Here is an 18,807-nt window from a genome sequence, read left to right on the forward strand (position 1 = left end):
TCAACTGCTATGCTAATGTAGTGGTTAATGTTGTCTTTTATCTAGAAACTTTAAAAGAACAGATTGTGATCAATTCGGATCAAAGTTTTTGCTGTTTGTTGAATTCTGTGTTAGAGAAATGTAGTACTGATAGAACAAAAATAGAAAGTGTGTCTGAAATTCGAAATCTGTTAGACAAATGTTCAGGTCAAACGCAATTCTCTCAAAATATTCAGCAAGATTGTCAGGAGTTTTTAATGTATATGCTTGATGTATTGCAAGATGAAGGTGTAGATGTAGATCATCTGTTTGGCCTTTCTTATCAATGGCAGCATGACTGCGAGAACTGTAGGGTATCAAGTACTACTAGTGTAGACTCAGAAAGATTTATATATTTAATTTTGCCAGACAGTAAATCAGTGTCCTTTAATAAGCTAGTAAAAGCAGCCGATCAAAACATGGAGTGTAGCCAATGTAAGTCTGCCATGCTGTCCACATTATTTATAAGAAGTTATGGCCAGTATGTCATTTTAATGTTCCAACGATGTAGGCCTGATGGAACAAAATTGACACCTTTAATTAAAAATGTTGTGGCTTCGCAGTTGTCAATATCAGGAAGGACTTTTGTAACTGCAGCAATTATATATCATGACGGTCCTTCAACAACATCAGGACATTACACAGCTTATTTGAAGTCTGGAAATGGCTGGTCATTCTGCAATGATTCTGTTTTAACTTTGAAAAAAAGATTGCCTTTTGACCTTAAAAATTCTTACCTGGTGTTTTTACAACCAAAATGTTAGGGAAGGAATCTCGGGATTTGCTCTGAGGAATTTCAAGAGGTTCTAATGGCTCCTACACTATTTGGCCTTGAGGATAAGTGTAGTTCAGAGTGAAAAGTTAATGTGGAACATGAGTGAGCAAGAAGGGTGAGATATTACTAGTACAGGATTGTGAAAGTGATCTTGGACGTTTTCTTTCTGAAAGTTGTGGAAAAAGAAAATGACGGGATTTGCTTAGAAGAATTCCAAGAGTTATAAATGGCTCTTACACTATTTGGCCTTGAGGAGAAGTGCGGTAGAGAGCGAGAAGTCATTTATTGTATGTAACATATTTGTCAAAACGATGGAGCTTTTCTTTCAGAAAGTGGCGGGCAGAAAATAATAACAGCACAACAGAGTATAAGCTGTTCATAGGACATCCTTCGACGTCATGGAAAGTAAGTTACTTTTGAGGAGTTCTGATTTTTGATTGGTTATGTTATATGGGTTTTTTAAACACAATCATTTTGATTGTGTTTTTTTTTTCCCCGCTGTTATATGATGAATACCTTCAACTCACTGTTTTTAGTGAAATTTGATATATTCTGAGAACAGCAAAAATAAACCATTTAACATGTATAATTAATTCTGTACTTTGTATAGTGATTTTTTATTTGTACTCGTCTTGTCTCATACTCACTCGTCTTTTACTACCTTCTATCAATCCTCTTTACATACTCACATTGCCTTTTCTTGTATTCTCTTTCACCCTTGTTCTCTAACTCCACTTATCTTTCAACCTTTGTTTCCCTATTCCAACTCTGCTTTTTTCTTTTCTCCCTTGCACCATTTTCCAGCTTTTAGACCTTCTGCTTCGCTTGTCTTTTCCATCTTTCCTCCCTTTGTTTTCTAAATTAAATATTTTTGGGTTCTCCTTTTTTGGTGCAATCAGTTAGTATAACTCACCCTCACTCATTTATCTTTCTTTGTTGCCTCACTCAGTCTGTATCTGACATTGTTTCCTTCACTTCCTCTGTCTCCTCTCTCCCTCACTCTCTTTTCCTTATTCACCCTTTCCTTATATAGTTTACCTTACTCACTTTCTTTTAGTAGCTTACACAACTTCAATTTAGTTTTCTCTTCTATCCTTCTTTTCTGTCACTGAAAGTATCTTCCTTTTTTTTCTCTTAGTAATTTACTCAATTACAATTTCTTTTTGTCTCTGACTGTCTATCACCGTTTCTTTCTCTTTTTTTTCTGCATGTTTATCTCTAACTTTATTTCTTTGTAAAATTGGATGATTTTCAATCTTTTCCCTTGTCTTTTCTAATTTTTAAATACATGTTTTAATATTTTTCAAATTTGTGTTCTTTCTTTCACAGATTGAAAGTATAAAAATAACAAGTGACTAAGTTAACGACAATTATAAGGTAAGTGTTTTGTACTCTTTTCGTTACATCTCTATCACATTTAACTTCTATTAGTTCCACTGCTTCATTTCTTTAACCCTCAGTTTCCTGCCTTTGCTACTTCCCTCATTCCTTTTTCTATTACTTACTTACTCTACTCCTTCCACTCCTTTTCTCAGTCCCTCTGTTCTCATAGTTCCTCACTCCTGTTCACTCACTCCGTCTCTATTACTCTCACTGTCTCTGACTCATCACTCTTTCACTACTTGTTCATTATGCTTTCTCCCTGTAGTTCAAGCACACTATGTTATTTACATTTCTTTGCTGTTTCAATTATTCCTTTTCTGTCACTTCTTCTTTTCTGCTTTCAGTTTTTTCTCTCTGTTATTCCACATGTTTTAACCTTAGTCACTGTCATACATCTTGTTTTATTCCTATTTACTTTCGCTCACTGTTTTCTTAACACTTTCCCTCAGGGTTGTTCTTTTAGTCCGGTTCTATCCCTACCTCTCATTCCACATCCTTTACTGTTTTTCTTCTTAGTTTGAACATTCACTCACATTCTCTAAGAAACTCTTGTTTATTATTCTTCTACTCTCCTTTTTTTATTTCACTTCCTTATCTATTTTGTTTTTCTCAATTATACCCTCTTACATCTTTTCTTTGGTAAATAGATCTATTAAACAGTATCTCTGTGTTACTCCCTCTCGCTGTCTTTCTTTTAAAATTACTCTCTGTTTCCTTCCCTTATACTCACTCTTCCTTTTTAAAAATAAAAAAAAATTTGTTTCGCTTCCGGTTCGCGTACCGGCGCGCGAACCGGGAAGCGAATCAAAAGAAATAGAGGTTGCCAGAGTGATAAACATTCTAGCAATTTTTTATAAATGGGAGGTAGTTCTGAAAAGAACTTTTTTTTATTGTTTTTGTTGTTTTATATTTTTTTATTATTTTTCTGAACATTTTTTTACTTTTTTTGTATTTTTTGAAGAATTTTATATTTTTTTGTTTTTTTTGGGGGGGAAACGAAAATCATTCATTATAAAGGGCTCAACAGGAGCAACAAAAAAAAAGATAATTTACTTTCTGGGGCGTTTTGGACATTTATGATTTTCAATAGCTGTGTTGATAAGATTTATGCTACTCTCCCTATAGTAAATTAATTTGCCGCAAAAAATGCAGACTTGCTTCACGACCCCGAAGTTCATCTGAATGTTTGGGACCATCTCCCTCGCCTCTAGTCCCGTCACTGTCTGATCAGTTGATGTACTGGCCACAGGAGGGGGATTATCCTGCAGGTCACGTACCTGCGCAGCACTATAATTTATAGGGTGCCACCTGTCCATGTGCCGATGCATGGTGTAATTGCCATAGCTGTACTTCTTATCAGTCCCTCTGGACAGATCTTTTTTACAGATGAGACAGGTAACGTAGCGGGCATTTACTTTTTTATGGCCCCGGGGAAATGTGTAAAATTGCCAGATGTAATTTTCTTTCACATGGGACCTCCTTGGCTCTTCAGGCAAAAACTGCCTCGTCTCTTGCTCCTCTTCCTCTTCTTCCTCCTCTTGATGAAGGATAACCTGAGGAGGTGGTCCATCCTTTTTTGGTGGTGGTGGTGGTGGTGGATTGGCTCCAGCAGCTGCAGCTACAAGACTTGCCATTTTTGCCAATATTGAAAGTAGGTCTTCCTCTCAGAAAGATGAAAGTCAGAGTGAGAAAAAAAGGTGGGGGCTTTCATCATTTGTGAAAGAAAAATGTTCTAAACCAATGAACAGTGTTATTTTTAGGTCACATGACCTAGCCTTACATCATTAGGAAACCAAAAGTGAAATGAACCAATGAAAAGTTTTATTAACAAGTCACATGACCTGTTATGCTTACGTTACGCGCTCCGCGCCGCGCCCCGGATCGCTTCCGGGGTGCTGCGCTTCGCGCCTTAGTTCGCGCTCCGGAGCACTTCCGGGTGCGCTAACGCGGCGCGTCATAAGACGCATTACGCGACAACGCGATACGTCGCGCTTACGCGACGCATCACGATGTTGTTTTCTAACGCGGCAGTTGCGCAAACGGAACGTTTACCGGTTCGCGGACCGAGTCGCGGCACCAAATTGAGCTAACGGAAAGCTACCCGGTTCGCGGACTGGTAGCGCAACAAAAAAAAATAATTAAAAAAAATACATAAAAAAATTATATTAAAAACATATAAAATATATTTTTCAATTTAAAGAAGTATACATTTTAAAGCTTTTGATATTCACTGAAAAAACCATAGGTTATAGACCATATATAGTTAGGAATTAGCATTTACAAAACCTTGAAAATTCACTGAAAAAACCTTAGGTTATACACCATATATAGTTAGGAATTAGCATTTACAAAACCTTATTTTACTCACACAAAACCATTGAAATTCGCATATATAGTTAGTTGCACTAACTATATATCGCGCACCCGCAATCCACTGCTGATCATGTCACATATTACATCATTCATGACATGGTCAGTGACATCACTGATGACATCACTGATGACATCTCAAATGACATCACTGATGACATCACTGATGACATCTCAAATGACATCACTGATGACATCACTGATGACTACATCCAGTGACTGTATGTTTCTGTAAAGTTAAAATATGTCTTACATATTGAAGAATGAGTGAATGTATAAGTGTCTGGATGAAGGATTTAGTAGGTGCATGACTGACTGTAGGAGTGAGTGATTAAATGTGTCTCACTGAGTGCATGGGTTAGTGACTAAACTGTTTTAATTTGTGCATCATTATGTCTGTTGTTCTGTAAACTGCTGCATGTGTTGATCAGTAGCTATATGAGTAACTATATGGGTTATTGATTGGTTGCCCAAGTATTTGTATGGGAGACTGAGTGTGTGTGTGGGTGACTGGGAGGTGTATGACTCTATGCATAGATGTGTGAGCAGTTGATTCACTAGATGTATGGGTTCAAAAGTGCATGTGGAAACAGCTGTATGGGCGGTTGACTGTGTGCATGAGTGTATTGGTGATTGAATGGATATCTCAGTGCTACATGTCAAAGTAAGTACATATGTAAAACACAGTACATGTGAGAGTTGACATATATAAATAACTGTGCATAAGAGCCACTGAATGTGTGAGTGGCTGTATGGATCATTGTGAACTTGTATCCGGGATTGTATAAGAGAGTAAATATGTGTTAGTATATGTTTGAATAAGTAAGGTGTGTATAACTGTATAGTTGAGAAAATGAAGGTGTGATTGATTCTTTGCATGACTGACTAGGTGTGTGTGTAACTTCATGGATGAGTGACAGTCTGTGAGTCTCTGTTTACACTGAGTGTATCTAAGGTTATATTAGAGTCTGAAGAGGTTCATCGTATTATCACATGAATGATGTCATCAGTGATGTAATCAGTAATGTCAAATGAGATGTCATCAGTGATGTCATCAGTGATGTCATTTGAGATGTCATCAGTGATGTCATCAGTGATGTCATTTGAGATGTCATCAGTGATGTCACCAGTGATGTCACTGACCATGTCATGAATGATGTCATATGTGACATGATCAGCAGTGGATTGCGGGTGCGCGATATATATGCGAATTTTAATGGTTTTGTGTGAGTAAAATAGGGTTTTGTAAATGCTAATTCCTAACTATATATGGTGCATAACCTATGGTTTTTTCAGTGAATATATATATATATATATATATATATATATATATATTCACTGAAAAAAACATAGGTTTCAGGGACGTTATAGTTAGTTGGATATTTCACTCATAAAAACAATGAAAATTCCCCCGTTATAGTTAGTTCAGCTAACTATAACTCGCACCCCTGCAATGCACTGCTGATGACGTCACATATTACATCATTCACGACATGGTCAGTGACATTACTGATGACATCACTGATGACATCTCAAATGGCATCACTGATGGCATCACTGATGACATCATTCAGTGACTATGTGTTTCTTTAAAATGTAAATATCTTTTATATTTATATGCCAAGGTGTATTGAAGAATAAATGAGTGTATAAGAGTCAGGATGCATGATTAAGTATGTGTGTGACTGACTGTATAAGTGAGTGATTAATTGTGTCTTACTCAATGCATGTGTTAGCAATTGATACAGACATTCACACAGTTTAGATTGTCAGAAGGTGTGTAAGTGGTTCCATGGTTTTGTTAGCAGCTAAATGAGGATCTATATGGGATATGCATAGTTAGAAATTAGCATTTAAAAACCCCTCGAAATTCACAAAAAAACAATAGGTTTCAGGGACGTTATAGTTAGAAATTAGCATTTAAAATACCATAGAAATTCACTGAAAAAAACATAGGTTTCAGGGGCGTTATAGTTAGTTGGACATTTCACTCGTACGAAACCAGAGAAATTTGGCCGTTATAGTTAATTGAGCTAACTATAACTAGCGCCCCCGCAATGCACTGCTGATTACATCAAATATTACATAATTCATGACATGGTCAGGGACATCACTAATGACATCACTGATGACATTACCACGAGGGCCGACCCCCCCAAAGACATCCCTGATGTCTAGTGGGGTTTCCTGGCCGTGGATCGCAGTGCTGCCATGATCCACAGCCAGGACACCCTTTCAGGAAGTCCTCGTTTGAAAGGGGAGACTCTCCCCTTTCAAACTAGGCCTCCCTGAAAACTGTAAAGGCCTGATTTCCCCATCGCAGTCAAGCGCAGCCTTACCTGCGGCTGTCCTCAGCTACGGTGGGGAAATCAGTGACGTCAGAGCTCCTCGCAGCGCGCTGACATCACAGATGGGCGGGAGGGGCGCAGGGATATGCAGAAAGCCTTCCATGTTACCCCAGGGGGAACAAAAAAAAACAATCTCCGGTGCTATGCACCATAGGTTTAAAGGGGGCCCTCCCTGGTGACGGCCACTGGACGTACACCGCACCAGTGAGGTAGTGCTTATGTCGTCCAGTCGCCAACGCAAGTACTAAAGAGGTTAATATAAATGATCACACTTAAAATTACTAATTCATTTTCTGCATAAAAACATAGGTTGATACATGTTTTGCTATACACTAATTGCATTTTTTTTCTTTCTTTTCTGTGAATTATATACACATACGTTAATTAATCGAACCATAACACAATAAGAGAAAAGTACAACATAAAGTGGACTTCGATAGTGGGGTAGGCTGGCAGTATGTTGACTGGTATTATAGTTCTCTTTCTTAAAAAGGTTAATCCCCAATTACCTTGTTGTTAATGGCTGATATCACTGCTGGACTCAGCTGTGAAGATTTCAGGGAGAGTTGTCCTCTAGCATCTTAACACAGGTCAGGGAGTCGGGCATGCCGTTGGAGGTCTAGTATGGATTCCCTGAGGGGCTTGGCATGGTGGAGCAATGTCTGAACCTGCTTTTATTGATTAGAATATATACTATCACTGAGCAGGGTTCCATCTACCTGATCATCATGGATATGTCCCGCGCCTTCGACATTGTAAGAGAGGGAACACAACTGTAAGAGATATTAACTAATCTGGGGTTGGAATTCCTGAGAGCCCAATATTTTTATCTTTCAACCCAAGCAAGGTTTGGCCCAGCGGGTGAGTGTACTGATAGTTTTAAGGGGGTGTGCAATGGCTGTGTCTTGGCCCAAATTGTATTCATTTTGTATATTAATGGCTTCGGCACAGCCCTTTTAAATGTAACTTCAGGTATCCCAATTATCAGTAAAAAAAAAGGTCCCAGCATTATAATATGCCAATGATGCTGTATTTATCAACATAACTTTTAATGGCCTTGATATGCTGTTCCAGGAGTTTGGTACCTTTGTGAGGTCGCTTGGCCTTGCTACCACTCAGACTAAGATTTTCACCATGGTCTGTGGTTTCAATGTGGATTCTCATATGAATAAATGAATACAATATTTCTAAAGCGCAAGGTCACTCAGGGAATGAGCATCCTGGTGCTGTACTAAGCAGCAATGCAGACCTTGTCTGGAGCCTAAATGGGACGTTTTAGATGAGGGCATGACAGAGTGCATCAGAGACTTGTTCTTGCCACTTCTTCAGAGTCTTTTTAAAAGCATCTTCCATGTCTTGGTGCCTATCACCATGAAGGATTTTCCACTGTGAATGTTTAGCCTGAAAGACGGGGCTTCAGCAGATTTACATTGGAGGATCTCAGTGTTCTCAGGGTCTTGTGGTGGCTGAATCTGGCAGTGAGATATTTGAGGACCGTAGCTTTAAACAGCCTATAACCTGCCAGCAGTGTTTTAAACAATATTTTCTTTTATTATAGGAAGCCAGTGGAGTCATATTAATATAGCTGATGCTAAGCTCTGTTTAGGGAGATGTAGCACCATTCTGGCTGTTGAATGTTGGACCATCTGAACATTATATATTAGCTTTTTTGTGCATCCAGCATACAATCTGTTGCAATAGTCTTGTCACGACGTAAGGAGTGCAAATGCTGCAGTCTTCCATTTTGGGGAAGAAAGTGAAGACATTTCTTGAGGGATTTAATCAGGTTGAAACACATCCCGGCTACTGCCACCACCTGATGTTGAAAAGATAGTCCTGTATCAAATTTACCCCCCGAATTCTTTGCTACTTTAACCATGTCTGGAGGAGAGGGGACTGAGTTTGTCCACCAACATGTGGGAGAAAAAAGATTAGATTTTCCAAAGAGGAGCATTTCCATTTCCTCAGATTTGCACTTAAGATGACTGCTTTGCATCCATAAAGAAAATTTGAAAGACATTTTGGGAAATGCAGTTCAGGACCAGGTGATCCCTTGATTAGTGAAAGGATGAACTAGGTGCCGTCTGCATATAATGTAGTCACAATTCCTTAAGATTCAATTAGAGAAATGAGAGGGGCAATATAGATATTAAAAAGAGTAGGGCTAAGCGATGTTCCCTGTGGTACGCCCTTAGAATTCAGTTTTTCTTCAGAAGATAATACTCATAAGACAGGATAAGGCTTTATGAGAGATCCCTATGTCTTGAATTTGCTGGAGAAGAATGCCATGTGAGATAGTAATGAATGCAGCAAAGAGGTCTAACTGCATCCACCCAGCATCCAGGGTCAATTTAATGGTCTCTGAAACCTCAAGTAGGGCAGACTCAGTAGAGAGTTTAGGCCTAAAGCCAGATTGGTTTTCTTGGAGGGAGTTGGAACTTTCCAGGAATGTGATAAGTTACTGGTTAACAATGTTTTCTAATATTTTGGTCAGTACGGCAGTAAGGAGATAGGTGTATGATTGGATAGGTTTGTGGGGTCTGCTAAAGGCTTTTTTGTAACAGCATGTGAACTGCAAGGTTCCACTTAGAGAACTTCAGCAGTGGCTAGAGAGGTGTTCAGAATTAAATTAATAAGTGCATTTACCATGACAATAGCCTCATGAAGGCTAACTGGTGGACAGGGATCATGAGGTGAGCCTGATTTGCCGGACAGAGTAGTTTGTAGTGATAGAGACAGGAGAGACTTGCAAATGTAGTCAGACTGACCTTAGTCCCATTGTCTGGGTTGCTCAATACTGATCCTGTTAAGGGATTAGCTATGGAGTAGCAGTCCTGATTATAGTCCTATTTGTGATTGGATCCTGAAGCAAATGTGCTAAAATAATGAGGACCTACATATAAAAAATCTTTCTCCCCTCCTTTTTATTGCACGCTCAATTGTTTCTATAAATAGTGTACTGTCTTAATCACCAATCACCACGTCATTTTTTCATCACAGTCACGTATTCCATATTGCAATTTAAATTGTAAATTGTGACAGCCATGATTATTTGACTTTTTCTTAATACATTATTGTATTCTAATTGTGGTGTGTGTTATATATTTATTTAATTTTTCCCTTTGCAAATCTTTGATGTGTGTTAAAAGTAAGGTGTTGCTACTTTCCCTAAGTAATTGAAAACCCAGACAGAACCAATTTTTACTTTAAGTATTTGCCACATAGATCATCATCTGCTGCATAATCTGCATATTTTAACAACCATATTTTTTGTAGCTTGCGTGAATCAAACATTACTAAAAACATAGTGATATGTGCTCCCCTGCAGAGGAAGGCCCTTCGCAAAAGATGACTAGTCATCCTTCAGTTGTTTTTCCTTCATGTTGTTGTTGAACAGGTACTAGTGAGGTCCGATGTTTTCCTGAGACTGTCTTACCGTGAATAAAAATTACAAAATAATGAAGTAATAACATCACAAAATGTACTGCATTGCGCCACATGAGTTGCATTTTGTTCATTTAGTTAACCCTACCCATAATTAGGACCTCTCCTGCTGCATAGTCCTAGTGACCCTGAATATATACAACAAAAATATAGACACTCATCTCATGTGGAATCTAAGATGTCAACAGTGTACACCAGGCATAAAAGATACCATCACTGGGTAATTTTTTGTCCCATCCTTACCTGGAATTCTCTATCCCCCTGCTCTTCAATAAAGATTAGTACATGTACCTTTCTAATGACCTGATGAACTCATTTCTATCTCTCTGTCATTATTTAATAATGCATTTGTTTTTTCAGGAAGAAGAACTGGACAAGGAAACTGACAACAAACCAAAGACTGATCTGATTAGTGAATGCAAACCTAATCCTAAAATATATCAGCATCTTTCATTGATGGGTTTTATCAAGCGTAAGTGTATATATACTAAATGATATAGAAAGCATACAAGATACTTTATGTCTGTGTAGTTTTGCTCAGGTTCTGAAGTTTGCTTAACTAAAACGTGCATAGATGTTCAGATCTCCTTCGTTCTGTGTGAGGAGAGATAATATTCATTTCATTGAGATAATGTTCCCACTCACTGAAGCCAAGCAACCTAGAACACAAGTGCATGATTTTTTTTTGTACGTTTGCTCCTTGAAGAGCATATATACTCACAAGAGTAAATGTATTTATTTGTTTTCTCTGTAAGGTTCCCATTTATTCCGTTTTTCTCTGCCAAATTACATTAGACAGGTGAACGCAGTAGTCGTTTGCAAAGTATAACTGATGAAGAACCATTTTCTAATGTTAACTTAGGATAAATGGCACTTCTAGTCTTTGAAAAATGTTTTTATAACACAAATGTTGCTACATAGCGCCAGAACATGTACAGGGGCAAAGGGAGAGGATAAATGAGACAGTAATCATTACGGGATGAAACGCATGGAGCAAGAGGTGTGTAGTTATGTTTCTTTTGGACAGAGCTGATATTGCGGTCATTACACAGATTCAGTGGGAGAGCGCTCCAAGGGGGGGCCCTTGATTTATTTATTAATGTATAAAATTTTATATAGCGCGAACGTGACCCACGAGGGTATCAGAGCGCTTTCCAGTATACAGTATAAAAACAGAAATAGATGAGGTGGTATAAAAGCATTCGAATGTGTCAATTCATTCAAAAGAGATATATAATATCTGAATAACAAACATAGAGGACCGGGAATCTGCAGGACATTGCACAATATACAGTTATTGAGCATTAGGTGATTGTGCTAGCAAACAAACATATAATATCCTCATTCGATTCACAATGGGTATAAAGTATATATAAAGTATATAGATAACCAAGGGGACCCGAGGCCAGTTAAGCTTTACACTACATACAGTTATTGAGCACTAAGGGCTGTGGTATTAATCTTACATATAATAGTCTCGTACATTCATCCGGAGATAAGAAATGATATGCGGGTCTTATGGGTGACTCGGTATCAGCCTGGAATTAGAAGACGTGAATTTGTTCATTAATATAATTTTTACTTCTTTTTTGAGTGTGGTAAAGGAAGAGATTCCACGCACTTCTGGAGGTAAGGAGTTCCAAATCTTTGGTGCAATCCCTGAGAAAGCTCTGCAGCTTGTTCTCTTCTTATCGAAGGATTGAGGTTTCAGAAAGAAAGTACTTGCACTTCGAAGTTGTCTACAACCTCCAGACCTTTCTAGATTTAGAGCCAAGTAACTGGGTGTATTGTTATGTATTGCCTTGTGGGTCGTGCAGGCCACTTTTAGGTGTATTCTTGCCTCGTAAGGCAACCAGTTCAGGGCTTTCAAAGCCGGAGAGATGTGACTATTTCTTTTGATTCCTGATACCAGTCTAGCCGCAGCATTCAGTGATGCCCTCAGTGGAGCCAGCTTGTATTTGGGGAGACCACAGAGAGTGGTGCTTCCGTAGTCTAATCTTGGCAGTACTAGGGCGTGCACTGCCATTTTTAGATCGGCCTGAAGGAGGAAGGGTTTGAGTTTCCTTAGTATACTCAACTTGTGATTAGCTCCCTTGGTGGCATTAGAGGTGTGTGACTGCATATTCAGATGTTTGTCTATGGTGATTCCCAGGGATTTTGCTGAGTCAATGATAAGGGGAACAAAGTCAAAGGAGGTTAGCTGTTTTAACCATAGGTCTAACTTAGGTGTGTGGCTCGGTGGCGAGATGAGAATAAATTCCGTTCAGCATGAGGTGGTTGTTAGTGAGCCAGCTTTGCATGTTCATTAGAGTAGTGTTGAGGGCAATGAAGTCTTCTGGGGTGGAGATTTTCAGATACAGCTGGGTGTCATCCACGTACAGGTGATATAGAATGTTCGCTGATTTCAGTGCGTTCGCCAAAGGCTCCATTAGGAGGTTGAAAATAATGGGTGATAGGGCTGATCCCTGGGGACACCCAGGGTGACCACAGAGGGTTGCAAGAGTGAATTCTTCATCTTGATTCTTTGAGTTCTGTTATTTAAGAAAGAGGAGAACCATTGCAACACTTTGCCCGAGAGGCCCATCCTTCTTTTCAATAGGGACAAAAGATTGTCATGCTTGACCGTATCGAAGTCGGGGGACAGGTCAAGAAGTATCAATAGGCATGACTCATTGCGGGCAAGCATTTTTAGTATGTTGTCCATAATGTGTGTGATTGCAGATTCTGTGCTGTAACTTTGCCAGAAGCCGGATTGGTGACGGTCTAAGAGGTTGTAATTCTCAATATGGTCGCTTGGATATGTGTTTACTAGGTTATTCTGACTAGTGTTCTCGGTGTGTGCAGCTGTGGGGGTGCAATTTCTCGTTTGGAGACTGATTTGGTTCACGGTGTGGTTGGTGGCCCTGTGCATGTTAAGAAGTTCTTTAGTGCTAGTAGATAGGTTATGCATTTCGCCCTTGAGATGGGATAGGCCAGTGGCTAACTCATTGAGTCGAATGATCCAGATGGAATTGGCAAAGTAGGTAGTAGGTGTGGGTGTATGATCAGTTATGGAGTGCGATCCGCCCTTAATGTCTGTTTGCATGGTCATGTTCTCCAATTTCTTGGGGATATCTACATTAGGTATGGGTGTATGATCCATTATGGAGGGCGATCCACCAGTAGGTTCTGTTTGAAAGATCACTTTCTCCATTTGCTTGGGGATAACTTCAATAGGGGTCGATGCGGGAAGCTGAACCTTGAGGTTTGTTGTGAGGTCTGTGTCAGTGAGTGGTGTGGTATATAGGCGAGGCAGCAGGATAGGGACTTCCTCGTGAAGTTGGAGAATGGTCATTGTGCTCTGTGATTGGCTGGGTGGGGTGAGTGTAGCGGGTGTAAGGGTCCCCTCAGATATCGAGGAGGGCAGTGGGTGAGGGGGATCTAAACATTCCGCTTTGTATGACAGGGGGGAGAGGAGGTCGGTGTTGATGGCATCCCGTTTGGTGCAATCCAGCGAGAACGGCAGGGATAACCGTGGTGCTTCTGTCATGATGAGATCGGTAGCAAAGATTAACCCTGTCACTTCTGGGCAGGGGGATCCAGGTGTGGCAGTGACCAAACGGACTTGGTCATAGGGATTACTGGGGGTTTCTGCACTGCTGAGGTTGGTGGCTAAGTTGATGGCTCAGGGACTCTCTTCAAACTCTTTAATTCAAAATGACTTTGTAAGAGAGAATAGAGGGATGCTAACCTTGTGCATCTGTTCGGGTATTTTGGGGTGAATAGTTTGGAAAGGTAGTCCAGGCTGTGCTGTCATATTTACAAGGGGATTGTACCACTGGAGAGTCTTGTGGTGCTATGCCCTGCCATTTATATACAAGGTGGTGCTAAACCCCTTTTCGAGGCTTAATGTCAACTTGTAAATAAGGTCCTCCAGTTTTCTGCAGGAAATGAGGGTGGGGCATGTAATAGACATTGCTGTGGGTGTTCCACGTTACAAGAATCTGTAAATCTGAGGGAGCACCAAAACCGTATGCCTCCCAAGGGGAGGCATAAGAGTGGCGCAATGAGGAGAAGTACTCTCATTTCTGCTCTTTGTTTACTCTTTCTATTTGTTCTGCATTCTGCATTACACATAGAAGAAGCAAAACCCCATTGATTATTGATTTTGTGCAGACAACTCAGGCACCCTTGCACCATGGTGCAAGGGTGCATGCGCTTGCGGTGAGCTGCTTGTTTTTCACCGGCACAGGGGTGAGTACAGGACTGTGCCGTACTGTATATATGGCACATTCCCACACTTAGCAAATGATGCAGTTCAGCACAGTAATATTATTTGCGGTATCGTGCTGCACCATTTTCTTGTAAATATGGAATGATTTTTAAGTTCCGCTAATGTGGTGCATGCATTTTAATACATATGAGTCCTGCTACAAGGTTTTGTGCTCTTTGTTGGTTGCATAGTAATTTGCAAATGTGGCATATTACAAACTTAACCACTTTTGCAAAGTTGCAAACTTTAGCATAGCCCTTTGCAAAATCCAACAACACAGAACCATTATCCTGATGTCAGTCCTTTCCTTGCTGTTATCTCCTTATGTTCTTTGGCTATAGGCATTGTTTTGAGGAGATTAGTGTAGGGTAAGATGGCAGAGGAAGTGATCTGTGTTGTCTATTGCTGGGAGCTACCATCAAATCATCTACTCTCTCTCCATGGAAAGTATGGGTAGACCATCCCCCCTTCAGCTAGGCCTGAGGAAAATTGCATCATGGATGAATACTAATCATCTAAAACTAAACGGGGAGAAACTGAGGTTGTGATCCTTGGCAAAAACAAAGATCTCTTGGGCCCACAACATTGGCCCGGTGAGATGGGAGCACTTCCCTGTCCCTCCAGTCAAGTCCGCAATCTAGGAGTAATCATCGATGACTCACTTACTATGCACCATCAAGCAGTCAAGGTAACCGCCACCTGTTTCACCATTTTGAAGTGGCTTGAAAAGACCATATGGATGCTGCCTGATTTTACCCAGAGTACAGTAGTCCAAGCTCTTATCACCTCAAGTCTGGACTACGGAAACGTTCTTTAGCTTGGATCCAACAAGGCGTGACTCACAGGCTGCAGGTGGTACAAAACTCTGCTGCAAGATTACTTTGCAGGGTTCCAAGAGCTACCTCATTTTCTAACCATCTACTGAACTTGCATTGGCTCAGGGTTGAGAACCGCATCATGTCCAAAGCCCTGAGCAAAATATTAAAAATCAAAATAGGCACAGATCCTCAGTACTTACAATCTCTAGTCAGCCCCTACTTGCCTACCCGCTGTCTTCGCTCCTCCACTCAAGGGAATTTCTCGGTACCTAGAATCAAACTATCTCGGATGGGAGGTAGATCATTCGCCTACCTTGATCCCTCACTATGGAACTCTCTGCTTTAGCCCTCTGTAACAAAACGGTCTATGCCCTGTTTCACAAATCTTTGAAAACCTGGCTTTTTAACCAATAATCTCACAAAGCTGCTATACACTCTTTGGCCTGCTCCGACTTCGGGAAACCCTTTTTGGGTAGCTGCCACGCCTTACAAATTTAATAAATAAATGTATTGTTGCAAGGGTGCATTGTTTTGGCCACATTTTGTGCACCACAGACAATGAAGGTTAGAGTGTCATTCTGTGTGGTACCTTTGCTACAATTACATGGACAGGGGCAACTTCAATTTTTTTAATTATATATATCTTTCTTTTCCATTTGTTGGGCTGTCTCATGAACTTCAGGCCCATCTTGCTGCTTCCATTGCAGCCAAGGTCATCGAAAAGGCCGTCAACACCCAGCTAACATAGGTCATCAGAGCTAACATCATCCTAGACATCTCTCAATTCAGATTCCGCAGCACCCACAGCACAGAGACCGCCCCCCTCACCGCCACTGATGACATCCGCACTCTCCTCAACCAGGGCCAAACAGCAGCCCTCATACTCCTGTACATTTCAGCAGCCTTCAACACTGTCTCCCACAGCATCCGAGTAAAGGTCCTAGACTGGACCCGATCTTTCCTCTCAGGCAGAACACAGAGAGTCAGACTCCCGCTTTACCGCTCACAACCAACAGAGACCAGATGTGGAGTACCAGTGGGATCCTCCCTCAGCCCCATCCTCTTCAACATCTACATGGCCCCCCTCACAACCATCACCAAAAACCACGGGCTCAACATCGTCTTCTACGCCGATGACACCCATCTTATCCTCTCTCTCACCAAGGAACCCAACATCACCAGGCACAACTTCCAAGAAGAGATCAAAGCCGTCACAACCTGGATGAAGAACATCTGCCTGAAACTCAACTCAGAGAAAACAGAAGTCCTCATCCTAGGCTCTACCCCTTCAGCTTGGGACATCACCATGTGGCCCCCCCACCCTTGGAAACTCGCCCATCCTGACAGACCATGCACATAACCTCGGAATCATACTGGACTCATCTCTAACTATGAACTCTGTAAAACCTACAAATTAATCCCCTCCGAATCCAGAAAAACTGTCAAATGCCCTCATCACCTGTAGACTGGAGTACAGGAACTGCCTCTAAGCTGGAATCAACAAAAAAATCCTCTGCAAGCTCCCGACCATGCAGAATACCGCAGCTAGACTAATCCTTGACATCCCCCAGCACAACTGCATCAACCAGCACCCATGCGATTTCCAGGGGCTCCCCGTCGAAAGAAGAATAACTTTCAAGCTGCTCACACTTGCCTATAAGGCCCTCCACAACATCAGACCTCAATACCTCAACAACCGCCTCTCCTTTCACCCCCCAAGAGAAACCTCAGTTCAGCCGACCTCTCCCTGGCCACAGTATCACGCTTCTACAAGAACAGAGCGGGTGGAAAGTCCTTCTAATATCTCGCAGCCAAGACCTGAAACGACCTCCACCTCCAGCAAAGTCCTACATTGCTCTAGTTCAGGAAAGACCTCAAGGCCTGGCTCTTCAGATGACCCCAATGAAGCTGCACACCCCCACCCCTAGCACCGTGAGATCCTAACAGGTGAGTAGTGCGCTTTACAAACCCCATTGATTGATTGATTGTCTGAGGTTCAGTGAAGATACCTGGGACACACAGTACACTGGTTGTGGGCTGCTACTAATGTATTTTGATTACTGTGTTAATCGGAATGTTTCTTACATGAGAACTCAGATTGGTTTGCAGTGGAGCATCAATTTTTTGCTCAATATTAGACTTCACTTGGAGCCGGGGGGTGGTGGGGGGAGGGGCTTTAATAGATGTTTTAGCTTGACCGCAATGAAACTAAAGGATAATTTGACAATGTCAGCTGTAACTTCTAAAATAGAAAGTATTTCCCTGTTCATAATTATTAGTGCACATGTTTATGTTGTGTAGATCACCCTCCAACCCTTCCACCCGCACTCTTCCCAGGTCTCCACTCATGGATATTTGTTCTATCCACTATCAGCATACATTGAGATTTTGGTGCACTGTTACTTCTGCTAACATGAACAATTTGGATTTGAGCAATAAGTTTGGTTGATAGTAGTAGTAATAATATAAGTTTTGTAATAATGAAAGGATTACAATAAAAGGTATAAAACATCACAATCTGTACAAGTATCGGGAGACCGGTAAAAGATTCTAAGATAAGATGAAACTCTAAGCCCTTTAATGTAGATTTGCTTACTTCCTGATAAATTAGGTATTTTAGTGATGTTAGATCCACTTTTACACAGTCATATAAGAAGCTCATGGTGCTTCTGTAGAGGAGTGATGTTAGAGCCTTGTGACACAGTGGCAGGTGGCAGTGCGGAGATGAAGCAGATTGCATCAGGTTGCACACAACTTTTATCAAGGCTGCATATGGTCTTGTGGTTCCATGCAAGAGATGCACATAGCAAGTATGGAATCAGTTTCATATTGAACGGTTTCAGTGATGCGCTGATAGCATTACCGCCGGACAAGTTTACCTATCTTAAACCGATTTGCTGATCATTGTTGACTTAAGCTTTCTGGTGGCTAGATGGCTGGACCATGATATAACTTGCTGTCAAATATTACCCTGAAATAATCATATTGTACCATCTTCTAGGACCCATCACATGAATTTAGTTTCTTTCCAAATGTCATGAGCTTCAGTTTGGAAAAATTAGCAACTAATCCATTCTCCAGATTAAATTTGTGTAAGTGGTTTAACTGATGTTGTAGGCCACTACAGTGAAGTGGATATTTCACCTTTTGTAGTCACTCAACTTGAGAAAGTGGTAAATGACACCATTCTTTCAGTGAGTGGGCCCATCATTGGACTTTGAGGACCATAACTATCAGACTATTGATGATTTATGGACGTCTTTTTTTTTTTACTTTTATTGTTTTTTTATTGCAAGCAAATCAGATACATATTTCATATTGAGAGAAAATATACAAACATAGTAAGAGGAAAATATTACAGTTCTACAGATGCTCATATCAAAAAAGAAAACAAAGTTA

General features: G+C 40.6%; 1 pseudogene; it reads left to right on the forward strand.

Annotated features, from left to right (window-relative positions):
* LOC144773950 (solute carrier organic anion transporter family member 2B1-like) overlaps window positions 1-18,807 on the forward strand; it is an 846,173-nt pseudogene that overhangs the window by 602,713 nt on the left and 224,653 nt on the right.

Source organism: Lissotriton helveticus, chromosome 8 (assembly GCF_964261635.1).
Source record: "Lissotriton helveticus chromosome 8, aLisHel1.1, whole genome shotgun sequence".
Lineage (NCBI taxonomy): Eukaryota > Metazoa > Chordata > Amphibia > Caudata > Salamandridae > Lissotriton > Lissotriton helveticus.